At 36.7% G+C, this 15,402-nt stretch overlaps 1 long non-coding RNA gene across 2 annotated transcripts in view; it reads right to left on the reverse strand.

The window, feature by feature from the left end:
- Positions 1 to 15,402, reverse strand: part of LOC135321731 (uncharacterized) — a 192,103-nt gene that overhangs the window by 60,167 nt on the left and 116,534 nt on the right. For both annotated transcript variants that reach the window (XR_010381768.1, XR_010381767.1), the window contains exon 2: positions 13,490 to 13,554. This is a non-coding gene — a long non-coding RNA (uncharacterized LOC135321731). The remainder of the gene's footprint in view (positions 1 to 13,489; positions 13,555 to 15,402) is intronic.

A 15,402-nucleotide genomic window follows, 5' to 3' on the forward strand; every position in this document is an offset into this window, starting at 1 on the left:
ATGTGAGAAGAGACCTCCAGGAAACCAGGGAGGATTCAGGAGGTGATGACGGACATGAGTTCTAAAGAACAAATTAGGACAGTAGAAAGGGTGGAGAAATAATGTGTTTAAAAGCCCAAGGGTAAGAGCAGATCTAAGGTCTATGACACAAGTACTTATAGGTAAAGTTTACTTTAAACATGCATCTTACAATAGCTTTCTTCCTCTCTAATATGCTCATTAAATGTTGTATTTTGATTTATTGTTGATCTATAAATGGCAAGAACTCTGGTCCTAAAAGCTAGCTAATCTACTCCTTCCAGCCTGTGTTCTCTTCGACATCTGTGATTATTTTTTTCCTTAGGGCATATGGTGAAGAAGGAGGCAGATTTACATTTTCCTCTTTTTTGAGTCTACACTGAAAATACTACATAATGGCATGCCCTATGTAAGTAAAAAATGCCCTTTCTTCTTCCTGGATCCCCACACTTTCAAGCTATTCAAGTTTAACTACTTAATGGTGTCAGTTGATGTGCACAGGAAGAATTCAGGTCTCTTATCTTCCTCTGGGGAAATGTCTTTATTAACTCACAGCTTTATATATTCACTAATTCAGAGAGCTATTGACTCTTTCACGAGGCGAACAGGAGACCACAACTATGAATAAGACAGTCCTTTACCTCGATGAACTACATGGACTTGCGGTTCCTGTCTTCGGTACCTCCAGGAATAAGCTGTATTTAGAAAGAGTGCCCAGGCAATTTAGCCAATGCATACAATCAATGTGGTGTTAAGAGTATTCGTAATGTGCAGAGAGACTGCCAAGTTTTATAAAAACTAATAAAGAAGCCAACCCCATCATTTCGATGATTTGTACAGCCCCTATTAAAAGGTCTATAGACTGAAAATGGAATTCTGTCATTGCTCTTATTAGAATACGAATGTCTTTTCCCATCTTGACAAGAGGGCAAAACACATTTATGTTATGCAAGCCTTTCCTGTAATTTAATTGGCCTTTCAAATTCTGCTGCATTAGCTTTGGGTTGCTAGTCAGAAAAATTACCCTGAAACATAACATTGCCCTGCCAAACATAAGACCTTCCAGGTGACCTAATGATATAATAGAGATTGACAGTACTCTAGCCCACATGTAAAACAGTATGAATGAAAGGGAAGTCAGCCTGGTTTCCTCTCACCGTCTTACTGAGAATCCAGGGTCTGCCAGACTTTTCACTACAGGGAACCTATTTGTCATTGCTTGTCATCCTGTGACAGAGTAATTCAGTCTGTAATCAAATAAGCCTGGAAGTCATTTTTATTTATGTATAACATGGTAAAATATGGCTGTCCTAGGGGACAGGAAAATGAAAATCACAAACTTAAGCTGCGGTCTTTAAGAAAGCCATTCTTGCACGTGTTCAATCTCTTATCTTTTCTTATCTTCAGGTAATTTTTAGTGTCTGGACTAAAAGGCAGATGATTCTTCTGCCTTCTTTCTAATCAACTGCCTCTCTCTTCAGATCAGCCCTGTTTGGTGAGTCCTGCTTATTTCCCTCTGTAAATGCCTTTAGGAGAAAAAAATGCACAGCCAAAAGTGAACCCAAGACATAGAAAAGAAAAAAACACACAACTTCTCAGAACTGTCTTTTGCTTTTCCATCAGTTTTATCACTGACCTTTACCTAAACTCTCAAAGAGAAATGAAATCTTCAACTTGATAGTTAAAAATGCTGATATGTTGATTATTAAACTTCCTTTTGGAGAGCACTGGTAGCCTAAGACTCCTTGAAAGGAGAAAAAGGCGTTTTGGCCACGAATCACGCCATCAAAACAAACAAAGCAAGTTAGAAGTCAGTAAAATAAGCCCAATAATAGTTTCTTGTAGAAAAAATAGTCTGTTTCATTTCCTGGAGTCTGTAAATGCAAAAAAAAGTAAACATTTAACAGTATTTACTAAGAAATAAAATAGGAAAATATTCCAGGAAATCCCAATAGATTCTATACCATTTTCAAAAGTTGACATTTTTCCCCAATGTAAGTCATAAGCTTTTGAATGCTAATTTAATAAGGTGTCTCTTTTTCTGTCACTAAGAATGCATACGATCAGAAAATAGGGCAATGGTTCATTTGGCTCTCCATAAGCATTACTTCTGCTCTTAGAAGAAAGAAATGCTTTCTCCTGGATTACAGGAACAAGTATGAAAAAAAATTAAAAGGTTAAAAAAACAAAAGGTCATTAACAAAGAGTCCTGCTTATGCAACATGCTAGTAAATAACTCTGGCATCTTCTTTTGGAGTCCAATCACTTTCCATTACACAGAGCATATGTTCAAGCCAAACACCAGGCAGAAACTTTGGAAGCTTAGAGATGTTTACAAAAAAGAAATTATGCACAGAAAATCTGAGGTCTACAGAGGTGTGATCAGCCTGATTTCAGAAAGGCTGGCAAACCCTTCACAGGCTTCCTTTTATCATGGCTGCATGCTAAATGTGGATGATTAATATGCTAAATAGGAAAACCTGGGCTGTCAGTTGCCTGCGTTTGTCTGCCAGAACCTTGAAATTAGGTCATGGCTGCCAGGGAAAATTCCTTCCCGGATGGCAGGCTGTGTGAACATGTTAACAGACGCAGACAGGAGGAAACACCTCCTGAAATACTCTAAATGATGGGAATCATACACACCGTGAAAATTACATCAACTTGTGATTTCAAAATGGAACCAAGAAACATAGCTCTGAACTTCACACCTCACTTTCCACTCTGCCCTTGAAAGGAAACAAAATGGAACAAACCCCCTTCCTTGTCTTTCTAGCTGTTTCATCAACCCACTTAAATATGCAACATTCCACGTATAAAATTTCTTTTAATGAGCACCACTCTGAATAGTTTTAAAGTATACCAAATTTTAGAACTCTATCTTTATGCAAGGATGACATTCCTGAAAGATAAACATACGCATACCTACATATGTACTTTTTTTTAAGGAGTTACTGGTATTGTCATGAACATGAGGGATCATTTATAATGTCTGCGCTTTACTATCTTCAAAGTAATAGATTATATTTTTTAAGTAGTAAAACTGAGATACTGTTAAAATGCTTGGCTAAAATTTCATAGACTTTAATGGTTAAATTAAGTCTTTGTTCCTAAATCAATAATTATGGGGAACTTGAGGCTGATAAATATCTCCATTAAAAAAAAAAAACAGTAATCAGTGTGCTGTAGTGGAAAGATAATCAGTAAAAAGTTCCAGAATAAGAATTTACATTCTACTTTTATTATTAATTTGCTTTTTAACATTTCCTTATAACAATAATAATAATTACTTAGTAATAGTAATATTTAATAATTTTTAAAATTCAGGCCTCAGTTTACTAGTCTATAAAATGATTAGTTAAAAATGGAAGATTTCTAAGCCTACTTCTATCTGTAAGACAGTATTATTATTTTATTTGAATTAAAACATTAATAAAAAAAATCTGAAATTCTGTTAATATTTGGATGCACTATTAATTTATTAACAGTTAAATAATAATCATTTATATGATGTACAAGGAGGGGTGACAACAACAGCAATGACAGTTAAATACGCCTTGCAAACTATGGGGGATGGTCAGGTCAGTCTCTTTTCTTTGACCACAATAGTTTACTGCACCTGTTTTCCTATGCACAGGAGCAGAGCCATCTATCATGGGGGAAAAGGTCCCTGTGGCTCAGTTAAGGGTCTTTGCACCCATCAAAGATCAGAAACTGTTAACTACATTGGTATTTACAGTAATTAGGACTTCAGACTGTAAATTTAAAAATTGTCATAATGAATATGTATAAGCACAAAATTCTGATTGAGGCTGTTGGGTGACCATAGTTTCATAATTTGACATGTTTTAGTTTGAGAAGCCGAAGATTTGCAGGATGGTAACAACAACCTAAACCTAATTATTCCAAATGTCGCCCACTGTGCAACTTTATTGGAGTAACAGCACAAGTGCTCTCAATCATCCAAAGAATCCTTATATAGTCTGAAAAAAAAACACACTTTAAAGCTCAGTTTTGCTTATTGGACACCAGTGACTTGGAAAAGAGTAAGTGACCTGATCGCATGGAAAATAATAATCTACAGATTGAGGTCTGAAATCTGAGACTACTTCTCAGCCTGAAGAGAATTCCCAAACTTCCTTAAATGGATTTTTCATTTTATTCTTTGGATTTTTCCTCCAAGAAAATTGCTACATGTCAACCATGGTTGACATGGTTTTTCCTATACTTCCAAGCCCTCTTCATAAAATTGGAAGAAAAATGGAAGCCCCTCATATTTCCACCGCAATATCTAAATTTAAAGCTTTTATCTGGATCTCTAATATTTCCATATTGTGCTTAGTAGAAAAAACTACCATGACTCTCTCAACCTTCTTCAGAGTACACAGTTTCTGATGAGGCAGTTTTCCAGCATCTCTTCATCCTGTTTTTCTCCCCTAAGCATATCTGCCCAAATTCTCATTCTAGATAAGCAGAGACCCCAGTACCTACAGCAGGTGCCGTTTGCAGGGGTGGTGTTGGTGTGTGCTGACACCGACCCACCAGTGTGATGAAGAGGGGGAGCTGAAGGCAATGTCTGAGAGAAAAACCCCAATTGGAAACCACATAGAAATAAACTATCATTCCTACAGTGTTGGGCGGAGGTGAAACAGTGAAAATTCTCTTTGAGAACAACCAGCGTGCATGGGTACTGACTGCTGAGTGAAAGGTAGACCCTTAAAAAAAAAAAATTCAAAATGTGGAGGACAAAAAGAGTGGCTTTTTTTTTTTTTTTAATAGTAAAATGGAATGTCAACTTCTTCACTCATGGATAGAGAAGCACCGTTAGGGAAAGAGCCACATGGGATAATTTTCCAATTTGTCACTCTTTTCATGCTCTGAGACCAATTTCAGTTCGGGGCGGGGGAGAGTTAAACATACAATTCTCCCTCCATTTGCCGCACCCTCAGTGAAAGTGTTGTGTGGGGCCTGCCCTTGACCTCCTTTTGTTTCTCTGTAGTGTCTCTGTTGGTAAACTGAGTTACTGTAATGGCTTTCACATGCTCTTTAAGAGTGCCCTTTTCCCACATGAGGAGCTACCACTTGGGTATCTCCACTAGCATTCTTGCTTTGTCCTGAAATGGATCAGATCTGCATATCTTCTTGCGTTTCCTAGTCACATTCTGGAAGGAGTGGTACTAAGCTATAACAGGAAGAGAAAGGGACAATTAAGCAACGATGGATCATTTCGTTGTTCAGCAGACAAACAACGGATTCCTGAAAAGTGGAACTCTTTCCCCTTGCTTCTTCCTGGGGAGCAGCACGTTTATTCTCTTACTGAAATTAACAGTCATTTTGGATATTGAGCATCACCTCACGGATACAAATGGCAAATCTAACCCATTTGATCCAGTCTATTCTTAGCCATTAGGTCGAACTGGAGTCATATGTGACATCAATAAACATCAGAGTAAATGGAAATTGATGTCAAAAGGACATCGAATCAGTAGTAAGTCATATGACCATGAAATCTAGTATTAAGTTATTATTAGCCAGATGGCTAAGATATGTTCAAGGCTCTATGAAGTCAGAATGAAGGAAATCTCCAGCCATATAATACTTCCTCCTTATAGACAGGTATATTTGGTGGGGTGAAGGGAATGTTGAATCATTAGCAAAACATCCAATCCAGTTTTGATTGCTTACAGTTACTTCTTTGGAAATAAACAGAGGGAGAACACCGCTTATTAAGCTTTCACTGTCTCACGTTACCAAATAAACTATTATACAGAACTTTGAGATGCAAAATTCAACACTATAGCGTTTATTTTTGAGACTTTGAAAATTAAGTTCTTCAAGTTGGAATTACCAACAAGGTGCTAGTCAACCTCCTTCTGGAAGTGTGAGAGAGAGTATATTTGTATAAACTAAAATAGTGAGTAAAGATCTCTTTGGTCTCAGGTCCTCTTCACATTTTTAAAAAGTACTGAGAGCCGCAAAGAACTTGGTATGTGTACTATATACCTATATTTACTCATTAGAAATGAAAACTGAGAAAATTTAAAAGCATTTGCTTATTCATTTATTTAAAATCATGACAAACTTATTATATGTTAATGAAATAATATAATTGTCAAAATAACTACATTTTCGAAGATAAAAATTAGTGAAATAGTGGCACTGTTTTATATTTTTACGTCTCTTTAATGTCTGGTTTTACAGAAGATAGCTGGATCCTTGTCTGCTTTTGCATTCCATTTGCTGTGAAATCATATGCCACGAAATTTCTGGAAACTCATGAGAGAAAAGAATGAGAGGCAAGTAAAGTTTTGTATTACTATGAAATACAAAGGCTTGTACCACTATGAAAAGAGTTTTGATCATGTAGCCCCTGTTACCCTGGACCGCACTTTGAGAACTTCTGGGGTAGAAAGATAAGGGTGCTCATGTTTTCAAGCATAAGAACATTTAAAAAAATTATTAAACCATTTTAAAACATGTTTAATCATTCAGCACTCCATACAACAAACGTTGTAACAGATATCAACGGTTTGTCATATTTCCTTAATATTAAAATATATTCCCCACTCTAAACCCACTTCATTTTGTCCCTCCTCCAAGGCAAAATGGAAAGGACTTCTTTTAAAATTTCAAAAAAATTTAGACTCTTCTAGGATCATACTTGGAAATTCAATATTTATTAAGAAATACATGGTAAATTGGTGCCATGAATTATGTAACACTTTCAAAAATGAATTTTTGCAACCATAAGAGCATCTCTATACTACTAAAAGACTATATGTGAAAAAGATGTTAATTTGGTGCTTAGGCAGTGTGCCAGAGATGTATTTTTGGAAAGCCTGCATTAATTCCACAGTTCACTAGGGTTCACTGGTCTCTGTGTTAGAAACCACTGAAGTAAATGACCCGTAAGATACATTGCAGAACACACACACACACACACACACACACAAGCATATACACACATATATAATATTTAATATAAATTTTAATCCTCAAAAAGTAAAGCTGCCTCAGACATTATAAGGTGATTTACGAATCCATAAACTCCGTGATCTTTCCAACACTGGCGGTGATCCCATTTCATGTTTCAACAGAGAGTTTATTAAAGAGCTAAAGAAAGCAGCTTATTACTGAGATACACTGTTAACATAGGAAACTACCCAAAAGGGATAGAAAGATAATTACAGCACCACTGACGTTTGCACCCCAACACAGAAAAACAAATTAATGGAGACTTTCTTGCTTGGAAACAGTTGAAGTTCTTTTTGTCAATCTGTGAAGTCAAGTGAGTCATAAGACTCTCCTTGTCATTCCCATCATCTGTGAAGTCAAGTGAGTCATAAGACTCTCCTTGTCATTCCCATCATAGGGTTACAGATACACATGTCTCCTCTGTGATTAGCAAATACTGCTCCTCGACACATTTTTTTTTCTGGCTTTACATTTAACTAGCACCAAAGAAAGAATATAGAAAAAGTCATATAATAGTTATAAAATTACAACCAAATACGGACCACGGATGAGAAACAAATGAACAAGCCAGTAAATAAACTGCAAAGTGTAGCAGGTGCCTCAGGAAAGAACAGGGCACTATGAGAGGCAATAATAAGCTCATAGGCACCTACCCAATTTTTTATTAAACTGTAAAAAAAAAAAAAAAAATCAGCTTCAGCCATTCAGGAGAGTTGCAAAACCATTACAATGAGCACCCATATTCCCTTCCCCCTACACTCTCTCATTGTTAATATTTTGATACGTTACTCTCCCTTTTTCTCTCCTTTCCCCTCCCCTCCTCTCCTTTGTTCTTCCTCTTTCCCTGTCCCCTTTCTTCCCTTTCCCCTCCTCCTCTTCCTCCTCCTTCTGCTCCCTTTCTATCTCCCACTCCCTACACACACACGCACACACACACACATTCTGCAGATATTTCCAGATATATTTAAACATATATAAACTTAAACATTCTTATAGTTATTTCCTATAGATTGCATTGTGTCTCCTGAAAATTTATATGTTAAATGCCTAACTCCCAACATGATGGTATTTGGAGATGGGGGCCTTTGGGCAATAATTAGGTTTAGATGAGGTCTCAAGGGTGAGGCTGTCATGATGGGATTATAAGAAGAGGAAGGAAGAGACACCAGATCACTCTCTGTCCCATGTGAGGGCACAGTGGGAAGGCAGCTCTGTAAGCTGGGTCCTCATATCACTCCAATCACAGTGTCACCTGACCTCAGACTTCCACTCTCCAGAACTGTGAGAAAATAAATTTCTATTGTTTAAGCCCCTCAGTCTAAAGTATTTTGTAATGGTAGCTTGAGCAGATTAATACATTATTCTTACTAGTGTGATTCCAATTTCTTATGAGCCATTGAGAGTAAGTTCCAGAGGTCATAACCCTTCATCACTAAGTACTTCAGCATTTATCTCCTAGGAAAAAAGGATATTCTCTTAGTCACACTGTAATTTCAAAATTCAGGAAATTTACCACTGATACATTATAATCTAACATACAGTCCATATGAAAATTTTATCAGCTGTCTCAATAATACCTTTCATAGGAATTTCTTTTCTTTAACCCAGGATCATGAATTGCATTTAATTGCATTATGGATTTAGTCTCCTTTACTGTGGAGTTCCTTATCTTTTCTTTCTCTTTCATGACATGGACATTTTTAAAGAGCTCTCCCTCAGTCTGTGTTTCTCAACTGTTCCATCATGATTAGATTTGGACTATGCTTTTTTTAAAGAGATATTTCATAAGTGATACTGTGTCTTCCTCAATGTGTCACATCATAGGGCACCTAGTATTAGTTTTTTCCATTTTGGATATTAACTTCGACCACATAGTGAAAGAAATTTTGCCCAGATTGTTTCAACTTCTGATTTGTTTCCCTTTGTATTACTAAGTACCTTGTGGGGAGAATCTTTGAGACTATGTAAATATCTTGTACCCTAACCAATTCTCATCAAATTGCTTTGGCATCCATTGATGATTATTGCCTGAATCAATCATTATATGGCTTCTAAGTAGCGTTTTCTCTATGTGTCATTTCCTCTGCATGTGTGTGTTTACATTCTACTGAAGAGCGTTCCTTTGTATTTACTTTTGGAGCTCAAATTGTGGAGCTACTAGACTATTAGACTGAGTGAGCAGAAGAGATTTATGTAAGAAAATGATCATTTCACTGTGAACCAAAGGATGAAAATAATGCAGAAAGAGCATTCTGGGAATAAGGAGCTGAAAATATGAATACTCTTTTCTGCCCAAAGTTTTGCAACAGAGCTCTCATTAAATCATCTGTAAATTAAACACCTCAGAGAGAAGCTATAGACATCAAAAAGCTTTATTTAAATAGCTAATTAATTGAAAGTGAACCATTTTTTCGGGATCACAGTGTGAGTCCAATGTGCCCAGGACAATCCCAATTTACATTTATTTTGCTAGCATCATAATTAATAAAGGCCCCTTATCATTCCCCAAAGCCTCAGTTTGGGTGACTAGTATCATGATTACCCTTTCCCATAAACTCTAAAATATAAACAAATATAATAGCTTCCCAGGTAGAAGACTTGTACCATTGACACACAAGTCCACACCAAAACACATTTAAATGAAGGTTTTTCTTTTTCAAGTTTTAAAAATTGCTTATTTCCCCTCCCCATTTAGTTGCTTATGGCACTACTTGCTAATTCCTACCACAAAGTGTGTCTCAACCCAATTGGAATTTCTTTTGTTACACTGTATAGTGATCCTGTTATATTAGTGGATAAACACAGCCACGATACTATATGCAAAATTTATTTACGTGTGTGAATGCCCTAACAGTCATAAGTCTGATGATGGTTACTTTGTAGCTAGAAAAAAAAATCTATATTGAAAAACAGGATGAGGGAAAATAGTCTGAAATAATGTATTATAAAAGAAAAAACTAAGAATAGATGAAGAAAGTGTTAAAATCTTTTTTTCTAGAATGGAGTTCTCCGAGTCTTACCCCAACATAAGGTCAAAATACTAGACAGCTATGTGCCCGGGATGGTTGCATTACTGAACATGCGTCTGCCTTGGTTCAACTGTAATTTAACTTTTTTTCCTTTACTTTCTTTAAGGGTCAGTATTAGGAATGGCTATGTGAAAACTGCCGTATGAATGGCCTTTATATCTTCAGTCAAATTATGATTAAAGGTAATTTATATGAAGATGGTGGCACCAGGATAGCCCTCTCAGTAGTTGTCACACTTTTATTTATCATTTAATGAGATTAGTATACCTCAATATTGCTTATCTTTTAATTCAACTAATACAAAATTCAGAGGAAAGTTTTGATTTTAATTTTAAAGGCTTTTCCAGGTTAGCATTTGAATATTCTCTGCCTATTTCACACCCTCTTCGTTATTTGTCTGGATAATGCTGCATCTGTCATTAAAATACTACTATAAATTATCAGGTACGTGAATTTTAAATAAAAAAGTAAGTCATAACTCCTTCTTGATGAGCTAATCATGACAAGAGGGAATATGTTTAGGATAGTGTTATTAAACATACCATGTGAACTATCTTATTAGATTAAAAATTATTAAGACAATTATTCATATACAGATAACTGTAGATGTATTTTTGTATGATATTGGATTATCACATTGTGAGTTACATATTATTTTTACATTGGATAGAACTGAGACAAGAAACCAACACCACAGAAACTGCTTTTTAATAAGATACTTCATAGCATTTAGATGTGAAGAAATATGTAATGCTTTACAATCTAGTGAAAAGTCTAATGCAGTGACTAATCACTCGTGAGTAAGAACTGTTTCAACAAGAAACATCCTTGACGCGCGTCCCTGTTTCTTTGCGCGGCCCCACCGTGAGGAAATAAACATGTAACAGTTGTGTCATCTGCGGAGGACACTTAACTTGTGCACAGAGACTTAGCTGTGCCAGAGGTTAGCACACAAAATATTTCCATGTAAATGAAGGACTAATAAGGTAGCAACTGTGAGTAAATTGCAGGGGCTAGAAGGAGCTACTGGTAACCTTTCGTAATTGATGAGACCAAGTTGGGGAAGTCATTCAGCAAGAACCATCCTGGACTTCAGACACTTTGGCAGGGATTACAAGAAACAGAACCAAACCAGACAACTGGATCATAAACAAACAAGCCAGCAAACAAAACACTCATGCAAAAAAAACCCTTCTCATTCGGGGAAACTAGTTCCAGTGAGTCATGAAAGGCTGAATGAGGAAAGAAGTAAAGCTGCTCCCAGAGCCTGGGTGTCTCTACTCTGAGACCTTGCAGCAACCTCATGACAGTGAGCCTGGTCCTGGATCTCGGCCCTATTCTCCAAAGTATTTGCTAGCTTCCTTTTCTCCACGTCTCCTCTCTTCTTTAATATTTCATTAACTCTCTAAAGATCTGACGATCACACCTTGACAAGCGATTTCCAAACCTGAATCGCTAATACCCTCCTACCATTCTACTTGTCTTTCCAAGTACTTTGTGTACTTCCTCACTTTAGTGTCCTGTTGGCATTGGAAATGCGACATCTTTCCTTCTCCCTTCAAACTAGCCCCTCTTTCCGAATTCAGTGTTTCTGATCAGGGCAAAATGTCCTACCTTAATCAGGTTTGAAAAATTAAATACTCTCTTCTTTTACGTCACTATTCTACAGCCTGTTGGTTACAAAGTCTTAACAATTCCACCTCTGTTATGTGTTTTCATATATATCTTCATTTCTTTTCTCATTACCACCACTTAAGTTTAGGCCCTTGTTAACGCTCACCACAAACAGTGTAATTATCTAGTGAGTTTCTCTTACCTCCATTCTATCCTATACATTTCTATCAGATTAATTTTTTCCAAAGGTCATTTAGTCCTGTTACTCTCCTGTTCAAAAACCTCCCTAGCTCCCAATTTCCTAGTGAACAACGGGTAAAGAACCTCTACAAGGTGGCTCTCATGTACTACTCTGCCAACCTAATCACATAAAATTTGCACTTAAACTGAATTAATTGCTTCCAGAATATGTTGTATAGTTTCCTCTAATGTGGCTCAAAGTACTACTCATGCTGCCCAAAGTGCCTCCTCTTTCTTTCTCTGAAAGTCATGACACAGCTTAAGTTGAACCACCGTATCAAAGAAGTACCTTCTTATTCACGCATTCAGCTATTGCTGGACTCCTCTAATATGCACTAGTTATACAATATAACATACACGTGATTCCTTCCTTCAGGAGCTAACAGCCTGTCCAGTGAAATGATTACTCTAGCCTCTGAATTTCTGTAATATATTACGTCTTTCCCATGGTACTAATTCCGTAAGGAATTTTATTATAGTTATTTTTATATGAATCACAGAGTTATCAAATTGCTTTCACAACTTCGAAAGAAGTTGTGTAAAAACACAGTATTCAAGAATTCTTTGTAAATAATTTAGTGGGTAAATTCTAAATAAATGACATTCAAATTCCATTTTTTTTTTACCAATATGACAAAGCAATTTTTTTTTTAGTTTAACTTTCAGATGTGTAGCTATGTTTTTCTTAAACAACTAAAGACTAAAATTATTTTTGGCTTTCTAATTTTTTTCCCCTGGTGTGTTACAAATGTTGCTGAAACGTGCATGTTTGTAATGCAGATATGTTAAGTGAAAAATTTTCTGAAAACAAGCAAATATTACTTGACCTACATATTTCATTTGCCAGTCTGCCATGTCCTTCAGGGTCTCACTGGAAATGTTATTTCCCCAGTTTGTGCTTGTCATGAAACCATTTACTGACTGAGTTTTTAATAGGTCTGAGGACTGAAAAGAGAGAAGCAGGCACTTATTAACCAGTCTAACTTTTTAAAGGTTAAAATTTAGAGTACATATTATCCCCTTAAATTATCCTATAGGGATGCATTATTTTCTTATACACATAAAAAACAAGCCTTAAACGATCTCTTACGGTAGTTTGAAAAATAGAATAAAGTAAGTATAGAGGAAAGCTATTCACTTTGGCCTCATCAGGGACTAATCACATCTAGTGAGTAGAAAAAAATGTAAGTTGATTTCCCAAGAGAAATGAACTGGCCCTCACTTCCAAAACCTATCCTTCTACATTGAGATGAAGCCACAATGGTTAATCAACACTTCCAGCTCTTCTAGTTTCTCTAATCTCATTCACAGATGTGAGTAGGATCTAGATAAAACGAGTACACATTGATGAAGTGGGATCTACTAACTGTTCACCATGACTATAACGGCCAGATAATAACCCCTCCCCCTTCCATAGGGCTCCAGTGCCCGGGAGCACGCAGCATTCCTGACTAGAGGAGGGTCATCCTTCTCCTCACAGAGACACCGTCTCAACAATGATACACGGACCAATGCTCTTTATGAGAAATCCGGAAGCAAGTTTAGAGGTTTCTGTACCCCAGGTGAGCATACCAGCCTCATCAAAGCCAATAGGAAGGTTCATCGCGTTCACTCACCTGAGTCCTTTTCCCCAGCTCAGCTTCACACCACCAGGAGAAAATGTCCAGCTCCCAGCTTCCTCCTAGGGAGAGAAAGAGAGGACTTGACCATACAGCCAATGTTCACACTTTCCAGGGGGCAGTCTAAGGGACTGGCTTCTGTCTCACCCAACTCAGACCACTGAAGGAACCCGGCATACTCTAGAAGCCTGGGGGCGCTGAAGCTGTAAGAGAGCTGGATGGCTTGCAGCAGCTCCAGAGAACCTGCAGTACTGTAGATAGACACCAGAGGGAACAAGAGATCAAAGAGAGTAAAAGCTCCTGAAAAAAAGAAACCAGCAAATACTTCTAATTTTGAGTTTGGATGCCATTAGTTCAGAGAAAATATACCCACAGAAAAGGTTTGAGAAGACCCTAGAATCTCAGGGAAATAAAAATTAAAACAGCAATGTGATATCACAACACACCTATCATAATGGCCAAAATTTGGAATTGACAGCACCAAACGCTGATGAGGATGTGAAGCAATAGGAACTCTCATTAACTGCTGGTGAGAGTGCATAATGGTACAGCCACTCTGAAGAGAGTCTGGTGGTTTCTTATAAAACTAAACATACTCTTACCATATGATCCAGCAATCATGCTCCTTGGCATTTATCCAAAGGAACTGAAAACTTGTGTCTACACAAAAACCTGGACAAGGATGTTTATAGCAGCTTTAATCATAATGGCCAATTCTTGGAAGCACACAAGATGCCCTTCAGTAGGTGAATGGATAAATATACTGTGCCACATTTAGACAATGGAATATTACTCAGCACTAAAAAAAAGCTATTAAGCCTTGAAAAGACATGGAAGAAGCTTAAAGGCATGATACTAAGTGAATAAAGCCAATCTGAAAAGGCTGAATACTGTATAATTCCAATTCTATGACATTCTTGAAAAGGCAAAACTATGGAGATGAAGAAAAGATCAGGGGCTTCCAAGGACTGGAGGGTGCAGGGAGTAGATGAAGGCATGAATAGGTGGAGCACAGAGAATTTTTAAGGCACTGAAAATATCCATATGACACCATGATGATGGATACATGTCATTATACATTTGTCCATACCCACAGAATGTACGACATCTGGAGTGGCCCCTAATGGAAACTATAGACTTTGGGTGATTATGATGTGTCAGTGTGGGTTCATCAGTTGTGGTAACAAATGTACCACTCCTGTAGGGGATGTTGATAGTGAGGGAGGCAATGCGTGTGTGGGACAAGGGAATACACAGGAACTCTCTGTACCTTCTCATGCTGTGAACCTAAAACTGCTCTAAGAAAATTAAGTCTTTTAAAAATACGTCAATAACAATATATTAATGAATGCACGATACAAAAAGATATTATATGTGACACCAATAACTTAAAGAGTGGGAGGGAGGAGTAAAAGAATTTATTTTTTGTGTGCAATTGAATTTATTATCAACTTAAAATAGATTATTATAACTATGTTTTATATAGCCTCATTGTAAATGCAAAGAAAACACCTACAAAAAATACAAATAAGAAAATGAGAACAGAATCAAAGCATGTCAATACAAAAAAAAAAAAAAAAAGATTCACAAAGTAAGAGAGGAACAAAAAAGCCAAAAGCTAGACAGAAAACAATGATCAAAATAGCAATTATAAGTCCTTCTCTATCAGTAATTACTTTAAATGACCTAAAAAACCTAGATCTATTACCAGATTATAAAGATATTTTCCTAGATTTTCTTTTGGAAGCCTATTTTTTCAGCTTTTAAGTTGAGGTCTACAACCATCACAAATTAATGTTCGTATATGGTGCCAAGGTAGTGGTTAAGGTTCATTTTTTTTCCATATAGATATCCACTTGTTGAAAAGAACCTTTATTCCTCCACTTTTGTTAAGTTTTTTTGTTAAAAAT

Source organism: Camelus dromedarius, chromosome 7 (assembly GCF_036321535.1).
Source record: "Camelus dromedarius isolate mCamDro1 chromosome 7, mCamDro1.pat, whole genome shotgun sequence".
In the NCBI taxonomy this organism is placed as follows: Eukaryota; Metazoa; Chordata; class Mammalia; order Artiodactyla; family Camelidae; genus Camelus; species Camelus dromedarius.